Source organism: Asterias amurensis, chromosome 1 (assembly GCF_032118995.1).
Source record: "Asterias amurensis chromosome 1, ASM3211899v1".
NCBI lineage: Eukaryota > Metazoa > Echinodermata > Asteroidea > Forcipulatida > Asteriidae > Asterias > Asterias amurensis.
Window position 1 is genome coordinate 15,001 of NC_092648.1, and position 9,101 is coordinate 24,101.

The following is a 9,101-nucleotide window of genomic DNA, read 5'->3' on the forward strand; positions in this document are numbered from 1 at the left end:
GGGGCAGAGGGGGTGGAACTGTGTGCCCATGACACCGGGTTGATGAACTAATTTTTAGTTAACACACGGCGTACTAGTAAAGAAAGTGAAGGGTGTAATTGGAGCTGATCACCGTTGATTGTTTTATAGTTTAATGAAACAAACAATATTCCCCTTCAACAAACATACATGTACTATTGTCAAGATACAGAGATATAACACATGTAGTCTTGTTGTACAATCATCTGTGTCACTGGTAAGGGTTAACGATTTATACAGAGATAACATACATACGTGTACAGTTCTAATAAAAACATTAAATAGTGTGCGTTTTTTTCTCATTATTGTCTGGGTACCTCAGAGTCGCACGACTACAATTTTGCAATGGTCAATGTCAAATTAATGTTCACATATGTTTTATTTAATTTATGCAATAGAAGACCAGTATCCAGTATGACTTTTTACAAGCAAAAATTGTGTCACGTACATTAAACATGACAGTTCAAACCAAGAGACTTGGGGGAATAAAACAAAATGTTAATGACGTTTAATAACTTCTGTACTGGGCTGGGTTACTTTAAGTTTATGTTTTGCGTCACACTGGAAACTTCAATACTTTAATTGGTTTAGGGAAGGTTCACAATTACTTGCATTGTATTCGGCACTTTGTAGTGCTATATGGGGGTTCCACATTGTGATTAGGTTGTAAGTACGTTATTATTGTTTGGCCGGTTTAGTGTTTACCGTCGTTTTACGCGGTTTGACGCTATTGACGCTGTAGTTGTCGCGATGATTTTCAGGATTTAATATTTAGGTAATTTGAAAAGTACACTAGTGTTAATGAAGGTCAGTCGGTCTCCTTTGATGGTCAAAGAAATTATTGACGGTGTGATGGGGCCATCACGGAGGTTTTATGGGGGTCACAGACAGTTCGGAAGATGGTAGATGGTCAGTGATGGTATGCATCGGGTGCGCCGTTCAGTGTTCACGCTGTTTTAAATAAAAATTTATTGAAAAAAATTTATTGAAAAAAATTAATTAATGACGGTCTTTTTGATGTCTTCACGCTGTATAGAGCCATCTTGACGGTGTTTTAAAAGAAATTACGTTCAATTCAATTGACGCTCGTTTTCCTACATTTGTATTTTGTCGTATGCCTCATTTGCATATACCTATAGCTAATGCAGCCCCACCCTACCCAGTAACCCACAAATACAAATTAAATTAACCCCGCCCACAAATAATTGCCACTCTAAAAGTGGCGCGTGACTTTGTGGTCGGGTTGTGGATCACTCTATGTTCGTAGAGAATATCCACTGCATGTATAGCGCGCCTAGCGGTGAAGCTTACCGCAGCAGGGAACCATACTATCCACTGCCTCATCACATCTAACGAAGCTTCAGGGTTCATATATAAGTGCATTCAAGTTCCAAACATCCTAGTCATGGTTGCTAATTGTTGCTAAAAGTCGTCAGAGAAATACACATTCAGCACATACAGTTCTACCGAACCTTACAAAACTTATCTCAAAAATGATTTGTTATTGTTTTTTATAAGATTACAGCGGAAGATGCTTCAAAAACAACGCGACATTACCGAAAAGCCATATTTTCACGGTCGAAACTTGTCGATTTCATATGCAAACTATCGTTTTCAGCGCTGAAAGTGAACCAATCACAGACCATTCAGTTTTTTTTAACAAACCAATCGGAAACAAATAGCATGTAAGCCGGTCTCTCAATCACAAACCCTTCAGGTCATCCACGATAACATAGTACGACGATCACCAAGAACAGCTAAAAACAACCATTTCTTAATAATAAGCCAACAGGAAACAAATTCTACATTGCCGGGATCAACAAAGAGATTCAAGTATTAAGGTAAGTCTCACGTTTCAGATTGTTTGGACACGATGTCTACATATTCAGACCGAACAAGTAGAAAAACAAACTTTGTGTCTGTGGCCAATAAGCAATAGTCTAGCGATGCATTGTAACCGTAACACTCTGGGATATTTAACCATAATGACACACAAGTTAAATTTCAAGTGGTATAGATGACACAGCTCGGCAAAAAAACAATAACACACGTTTAGCAACATGGGCATGGAGAGGAGGCAAAATATTATATAATAAAATATTTCAGACAACAAACAAAATCGTAATACTAATTAACAACGCTTTTTAATAGACATCTGTTTCGGTTGTCATCAAATGCTAAGATTTTTATACCACAATCAGTAACCAAATCTGTTAATACTAAGAAGGTTGATTATCGGTGGTTTAGAGAAGAAGGTTTCTTTCAAGTAGGGATAAACACAAAAATAACAATTGATCAGTGCAACTACAACAGTTCAACATAATATATTTATCCAACTGTTGTTTAAAAAAAACAATTGATAGATCAACTTTAGAGATGAACTTTTAGAGAGTTCAAATAGTGTCACTTTAAGGGAAGGGTTACATTGGAGTAGGTAGCACTCCTAATGTAACGGCATTACAAACTATTCATATACTAGCATCAACAATTAATAAAGCAACAGGTAACAGTGGACTAACACTCTTAATGTAAGGGCATTACAAACTGTTCATTACTAGCATCAACAATTAATAAAGCAACAGGTAACAGTGGACTAACACTCTTAATGTAAGGGCATTACAACTGCTCATTACTAGCATCAACAATTAATAAAGCAACAGGTAACAGTGGACTAACACTCTTAATGTAAAGGCATTACAAACTGTTCATTACTAGCATCAACAATTAATAAAGCAACAGGTTACAGTGGACTAACACTCTTAATGTAAGGGCATTACAAACTGTTCATTACTAGTATCAACAATTAATCAAGCAACAGGTTACAGTGGAGTAACACTCTTACATATGTAAGGGTAAATACACTTGCACATGTAACGGTCTTACTCCACTGTAAACTATTGCTTACTAGGATGTCTAAAGGGACCTGGTTACATTGGGATAACACTCTTACACATGTAAGGGCATTACAGAGTAGTGCTTACTACAATAAATACAAACTTTTGTATATTCAATTGCAACGACATTTCACATTACAGTAATGTGGTTATGTAAAAGCATGACCAAGAATTACAGGCCAAAGTTTGACAGCAACAAGAAAACATTTTCACATATGACAACAACACTTCTCAGAGTGCATTTTAAGTCTATTAGCCTGTTAAACAGGAACTTATTTTCAGGCAGGTAAACTTAACTATATTCACACATTGAATGCACCCCAAAAAGTTCAGGTGGTTTTTCAAGACCTGACTGAATCAAGATAACTCTCAATAACAAAGATAACTACAAATGGGGTCTAAGGACATTTCAGCAGGTCAAATGGACACACCCACTAATAATAAGTTTTATCAGGTTAAAGATTCAAATGGGGTCTGCGGCCATAGACCGGTGGTTTACAAAATGTATGACAGTACCCATGCCTCGATACATGGCACTTTACAAAGTCTTTTCATCGTGCTTTTTTAAGGTTCACTCTCCAGCTGATAGTAAAAGCTCTACGTTGAGGTACCTGAACATTTAATGACTGTCAAATATGTTACTTGACATTCAGTGTAGTAAAAACATAGTTTCAATTACTCGGTACATAAATTAACTATTTTTTTGGTTAAACACACTGCACACTATTGTCAACGACCAAATCTTCTCACATGCTGTATCTGAAAATATACAAAACAAAACAAACCTGTGAAAATTTGAGCCCAATTGGTCGTGGAGGGTTCCGAGAATAATTGACGAAAAAACACCCTTGTCACATAAAGTTGTGTGCTTTTAGATGGTGCATTTAGAGACCTTATTAATTCGAAATCTGAGATCTCAAAATCAAATTTTTGGAAAATTAATTCTGTCTAGAAACTACTCTACTGCAGAGGAAGCCGTTTCTCACAATGTTTTGTACCATCAAGTTCTCCCCATTACTCATCATCAATTTAATGCCAATAATTATTTTCAGTAGTTTACCAAGGTGTCCACTGCCTTTCACTTTACTAAATTACCTACAGTACAAATAAAGTTTACTTCAAAGAAAATTTAGTGTTCTTTAATTACACTATATGTCCTCCAAGGGAAATTTACTGTAGTTTAATAAAAGTATGTACTTCAAGGAAAATTTACAGCACTTGTTTTACAATATGTAATTCAGGGAAATTTACTATACTTTCATTACAGTATGTACAGAAACACCTTTACAATTTTAAATCACACTTTCACGTTATTTTCAAAATTAGGTTTGATTATTAAAGTCACTGTATTTTGTGTAAAATTGCTGTTTTAATTCTATGAATTTAATATTATTGTTGGTTTCTTTCTAAAGGAATAAAATAAGTGTCTTTGTTTCAAAACAACAGGTCATCAACAAAATTTGTTTCCTTTATGTTTTGATAATGTATTGTTCTTTCAGTCCTCAAATTTGGACACTTTGAAAAGCATCAACACCATTTACTGACTGTTTTGGAAAACTTCACATTTGGAAACAATGTTTTTCACCTGTTTCCTGTCAACTTGAAACTTTTAATGATCGAGCAGCAACTTTGCTTTTGTTTATGTTTTCAGGACTTACCAAGTAAATCAGATTACATAATGCTGCTTCTTATTATAATAATTTTTATTTTATTTTTGTTACTTTTTTTAATTACTAATATTTGTTGACATGTTATATTTCGACCTTTTGGGTGTAAAACTTGTATTCAGTTTTCGGCCTGATATATACTTACATCAGTTTATTTCACATTTCATATTTCATTCATGTTCTATTTGCATTTAAAACAACGCAAACAGTTATCTCTGATGCATTCATTTACAATGCCTTGTAGCTAGTCTAACAATACTTTAATAATCAGTACCCACAAAATGCAAGGACTGGTATAAAATACAAGTCTACTTTCAAGCGCCACCCAGACTTCGCGTACGTTTAACGAATGTACAAATGGCTTGAGCCCATGCTTTTTCTTCCAGGAGTATCTCGACATTGTACACTTGTTTCACGGATTGTACAATACAAGCTTTTTTGTAAGAAAGGATCTACAGATAATAATATAGCTTCTGTCCCAAGAAGTAGTCAATAAGGTTACTTTCTACTTTGATACTTGAGCCTATTTTATGTCGTTTCAACAGTGTTTGTGACCTTCATGTTCGTGCTCATTGACATTGAACTGGTGTTGTGACCGGGCCACTGCACACATGGGAAGTTGCATCGTTGTTTGGAATTCTTCACTTTCATCGGTAAGTGTGTTACTATTAATGTACTATACTTAGAATACGTAGGACTAGGTTGTAGGTGGAAGCTCACAGACTTTTAGGCAATGAGAACGAAAATGATAGATTTGCGTCCACCGCCCGCATGCTCTGAAAGCTACCGCCGAAAAATTTAATTACTTTCACAAAATTTCATTAGTTTCACAAAAAAGGCTATGCATCATCACAAATGTTCAAGTTAAAATCATCAAACAAGGGTAAAAGGTTATATTTACGCATTTTAGTATTGTCATTGCGATCATTCTGTTTGCAGTTAAACACGCATAAGATCTGCTGCCGTTCATCTGTCGAGCACAATCGACAAATTTGCCCCACAAATATTCTGCGCAATTTTTAATTTGCGCTATGCAGAATAGGCAAATTTGTGTATCGAGCTCCACTTTGCGCAATTTGAAGATTGCGCATCTTCGTGTGCAAAATAATGAATAAAGAAAAAAGAAAAAAAGCCTCATGTCCTTTCAAAAATGCCCGGACGCAAATCTAAAACTTTCATTCTCATGGCCTTAAACAAATAAATAAGGGGAGTCCAAAAAAAAATTTGCAAACGTTAGCTCATATTTTATAAAATGAAATTAAAAACAGGATTCCAAATTGGATTGGGTTGGCATTTTTATCTAAGTTTCGTCTGTTTGATTGCGGCATGATTTTAAATTTTCATACCTTAATATGTAAAAGTGGTGCATCAGTTCATCGTAGTCATGATAATTTGTGTTGGTTTTTCAAGACATTTATGCCAAAACACAACCCCATGAAGTAGGCAGCCCCATGAATACCCACTGACAACAGTAGGCATTAAAACTAAGATCATGGGTCACTTTTTGCCATTTTGTCAGTTTCATGAGGACAGTAGCTGACTGAGAATCACAGAAGAAAAATAAAAAACAACGGTTTAAGAGCAACATTGTAAACATAGCCCACGATTTGTCACAGGTACATGTACTTCTAAAAAACTACAGTAACTATAAAGCTCCCCGTGAGAGAGCCTTATAGTTTCTAGAAGTATGTCACTCTGTCTTCAATTACAAACTTCAATAATGGACAGACTCCTTCTAAGTTCTATAATAAATAGAGACAAAGCTGCAGGATATGTTTCTTTTTCAGTACTTCAAGGAAGCAGCTTCATGTAACACATATTCTAATAACTTTTAAGGTTTTACATTTGACGGAATGGACAGAACTGTGAGGTCCTAATCAATCATGTGTTTGGGGAGTACTTGAGTACAATCAATAAGAAAGCTATAATGCATAAACTTACAACTATGCTTTTTCGTGTCCCCTTCTAAAAACCCTTTTAATCCTGTCTTGCTAGGAACTTTATAATGTGCCGGTGTTATTTGTACATATTATAATGAAATTCATCTGAATGACTACATATTAAAACAATTTTGTTTTTCTCTCTCTCTTTCTTTAATAGTTCAAACTACAACTTCTCGGATTCTTCCTCGACTTGCTGTCATCACAGAAGGCCACAAGCATGGTGAAACAGAGTGACAATGTCACCTCATAGGCTAAACACTCCAAAAAGAGATTGAACCTGTTGTGTCGGCAAATGTACCCTGTAGGGATGTAAGCAATTGACCAGTCCGTTGGGACAGTTTCTTTTCCTCTTTTTCGGCCAATTGTGTCAGTTCACCTGACGGGACAAAAAGTGATTGACGGGACATAATACGACTGACGGGACACTATTTCAAGACGTCACATTATTCTCTTTACTAAATATCAGTAAACAAAAATGGTTTTTGTTTTTTAGTTCAGGCGAATTGGATAGTAGATACATTTAATACACTGGACACCTTTGGTAATTGTCGAAGACCAGTCCTTTCACTTGGTGTATCTCAACATACGCATAAAATAATAAATCTGTAACAATTGGAGCTCAATATTTATCGAAGATAACAGACAATAATGGAAGAAAAAACAGCAAACGTTGTGTTTTTTCAGATTCTTTAATTTAAGACCTCAGCTGAGGTCTCAAATTCAATTCTAAATATGTTGCTTCACAGGGAGCTGTTTCTCACAATGTTTTATACTATCAACAGATCTCCATTGTTAGTTACTACTAAGTAAGTTTGTATGCTAACATTTAATAATTTTGAGTAATTACCAATAGTGTCCAGTGCCAGTACAAAAACAAGGATATACTTCAGTAAATATGGATTTGTGAAGAATATATGACGATCAAAACCCACCGCAGAAAAATGTATGCTGCCATGGAATGTGAATCTGTTGAAATTGGGGCTTTCTTGCAGGTAAAATTTGAGTTCTGAAGCTTTGACATTTTTCGGCCCCAGAAATGGACCCTGATATCCAGGACATCACTGTAGTACAATACGAAAGTGTAAGGCCTCCAGGGCTAAGTTCACAGGGAACTTGGATGGCCCAACGTTGATCACAGAGACCGACGCTCAGAGTGAGCTCACTGGGGTTGACAAGTGCTTGTTCATTATCAGTTGAATAGTCCACCTACTTTGGAAACTTGAATGAGACAAAGCAAAACAGTCGGCGTGCTAGTGCGTGCGTTTTGGCCTTGATAAATTTGCTAGTGCATCGGTCCTCCGAGGAGTGCATTTGGGAAGACAGGTTTGTTGAAGGTATTTCAATTGGATTTGAGAAAGTGAGGCAATTAAAGAGTTTTTTCACATAGAGCTGTGTGTCAGAGTCCCCTCATTTATGTTCTCACAAACCCCCCAGAGATATTTCCAACCCGGCCCCCGGAGTGCAACAGACAAACAGTAACCAGTCGGGCAGTAGATTTCCACCAAAACGAGCTTGCAGCCTTAGCCCGAGACTGCTCGTAGTATTCCCCTGGTCTGAGGTTCACTTTGGATTCGGGATAAGGGGAACTTTAGGCCCAGTGGTTAGACTTCTCCCAAGACTCCCAAATTCGAATTAGTCTCGCAGGAAACACGCCACAGTATGTGATCATAATATTTCATGTGGGTGTGTAAATTTCACCCGGGATTGGAAAAAAGGTCTCAAAGCTGATATTTAACCATTAATACATATCTTAATTGGATGTGAACTACAACACAAATGTGTGATTCAATATTTATCTGCTAATTTAGGGTATCCACACCTGTTCCAGATCCTTCAACTTCAATTGTCATAAACATTTATCAATCTAAGGAGACAAAAGGGTAAAGTGGTTTTGGACAGCTTAGATTGTCTACTTTGCATGCAGTAATTATTTGAAAGCATATAACGAGCTTTTACAATTCAATGCAAAAAACAACACAACATTTATGTGGAATTAGCCAAACAAACATAAGTTTGTCTGGGGATCATGTCATACGCAAGTTAAGTCCAAGGAAGAATGGGTTAGACTCATCATCAGCAATAATAAGTTGTGACACATCTTATGCATTTTGTGAGCACTGTAATGGAACACAAAGCCTTTTTACGGCCTGGGGTCCGGGCCTGCCTACAGGAACAAATTTTGCATTTCAGATGCTCTGTGGTGCAATCTAAGGCAATTAAGAGCCCTAATGGCAAACAAAACAGAACAAAATAAACACCCTCACATACTTCTCAAATGAATATGGAGTCAAATAATAACAGCCCTTAGTGCGAAGTTACCTGGGTAAAATATGACCAATATATCGCTCAAACAAGTCATAGAGGCCGCAGACTGACAATGGCATACAGAGATGGCGCGTCTCAATAAAGTAAACATACAGTAACTACAGTACAAGAGAACAACAAAGTATGGAGATGAAACGCATGTACATGTATTTGCCCTCTTATGAGACACACAAGTTAGCAAAAACTGGGGGAATATTGTTCACCCCAGAACATGGGGGGGACACCCCTGATTGACGCACATGCGTTGACTGAGT

At 36.6% G+C, this 9,101-nt stretch overlaps 1 long non-coding RNA gene across 1 annotated transcript; it reads left to right on the top strand.

Annotated features, from left to right (window-relative positions):
- The first annotated feature begins 4,861 nt into the window (after nucleotides 1-4,861).
- LOC139940955 (uncharacterized) lies at nucleotides 4,862-7,958 on the top strand. Its single transcript, XR_011786512.1, has 3 exons — nucleotides 4,862-5,232; nucleotides 6,680-6,831; nucleotides 7,515-7,958. It is a non-coding gene; the product is annotated as an uncharacterized lncRNA (long non-coding RNA).
- The last annotated feature ends 1,143 nt before the right edge of the window (nucleotides 7,959-9,101 follow it).